This window comes from Meleagris gallopavo, chromosome 28 (assembly GCF_000146605.3).
Source record: "Meleagris gallopavo isolate NT-WF06-2002-E0010 breed Aviagen turkey brand Nicholas breeding stock chromosome 28, Turkey_5.1, whole genome shotgun sequence".
Lineage (NCBI taxonomy): Eukaryota > Metazoa > Chordata > Aves > Galliformes > Phasianidae > Meleagris > Meleagris gallopavo.
In genome coordinates, this window is record NC_015038.2 from 557,014 (window position 1) to 558,858 (window position 1,845).

Below are 1,845 nucleotides of genomic sequence, written 5' to 3' on the forward strand. Positions count from 1 at the left end.
GGCCGCTCGGGGCCTCAGCGGGAGTCTGCACGTGGGGCAGCGCTGTGCTGGGCTGTATTGTGTTGTGCTGTGCTGCCCTGTGCAGTGCTGTGCTGTATTGTGTTGTGTTGTGCTGTGCTGCCCTGTGCAGTGTTGTGCTGTGCTGCCCTGTGCAGAGTGCTGTGCAGTGCTGTGCTGCCCTGTGCAGTGCTGTGCTGTATTGTGTTGTGCTGTGCTGCCCTGTGCAGTGCTGTGCAGAGTGCTGTGGGCACAGCGGGGTCTGCACGGCCTCCTTAGCCGTGAAGGTTCTGTGCTGGTTCGTACAGCCGCAGTGCTGTGCATGGAGCTGCACACCGGCCCTGCAGGCGCTCCCGGCGCTTCGCCGCTCCTCTCGGAGGATTTTCCCACTCTGAAGGGTTCTTTGTGGTGCCTGAAGGTCTCTCTGCTCCTGAACTTGAGCTCAGAGGAGCCTTATGGTAAAGAGAAGGAAGACGTGAGGCTGTGCCTGCCCAGGGGCTGTGCGGCGATTGCTCCCAGTGGACGCGAGGCGATGAAGGGAAGGCAGGCGGTGTGACAGGAAGGCTCCCTGCCCTGGTCTGTGTGCGATGTCCCGTTGAGCCATTTGTGGTGCAGCACACGGAGATGTGTTTGTTGCCACCACGGCTGTTGGGCAGTTAATGGTGCTGGTGCAGCTGTGCAGGTCTGGCAGTGCTGTATGGGATTAGGATGTGCAGGACTGTGCTTTGTGAGTAAAGGAAATCCAGGGGCGAGGAATGGAGTCAGAATAAAACGAGTTGGGAAGGATCTGAGAGCACCGCTGAGTCCAAACCCTGCCATCTACACGTTCGCTTTATCACTGCGTTACAGATATCCTGGGCTCACCCAGCACTTTGCTGCTGACCTCCCCAGCACGCTGCAGCTCTGCTGTGGGGTGCTTTAACACCTTCACTGGGGAAGGCTCCCCAGGCTGCTCCCATGGAGCTGCACGTGGCACCAAACCGGAGGGGATGGGAGAGATTCAGGCTGTGTGGGTCAGGGCTGCTGACCTTGGTGAGGACTGCCAGGCTTTGGAGCACGCTGTCCAGAGAAGCTTTGTTGATTCCAGGCTTTAGCGGAAGGGCCAAAACCTGACTAGAAAATACTCTGAGCAACCTGGTTTGATCCTGCTGACGCTGCACTGGTGCAAGGGTGGGCTGGAGACCTGCTGGGATCCCTTCATCTGCATTACTTTGTGCTGTTGGGAGCCAAGGAGCACGGGAGGAATGAGCTGTATCCTCTTTGCAGATGCCAAGAGGAGGAGCAAGAGCAGCATTGTGTTTGCCAGCACCATGTTGTTGTGGGAAAGAAATGTAGATCACGTGAATCAGGAGTGCTCTAAAGTGCTATAAAGAAAGGAGAAATATGGCTGTCATTAAGCATGTTTTAAAGACAGAACACTGACAGTAAAAACGAGGGCATGCAGCCATTAAATTCATGGAGTCACAGAACGGTTTGAGTTCTAACCCTGACCCTTGAAGGCCATCTGGTCCCACTCCCTGCCACGCACTGGGACACCCCCAGCCCTGCCCTGACCCAGGGAGGAACAGTTCCAGCTGCAGCTAAGGGGAGTTTAGGCCAAGTGCATCTCAGAGTGAACTTGTTGTTAACCTGAGTTGCAACATTTTTACCCCTGAGAGAGAGAAGTGAGATGCTGAGACAACAAATGAAGTTTGTGCAGGGAGCACAGGGGAGAATGAATGCTCAGTGATTCATTTGAGAAGCTCTGCACTGGAATTGTCTTCTCCTTCCCACGTATGAGTCACGCCGTTGGTATTGTGTCTTCCTCCAAAAACCTTGGTGAGTTTCTCTGTGTGGGAATGAAAGTTC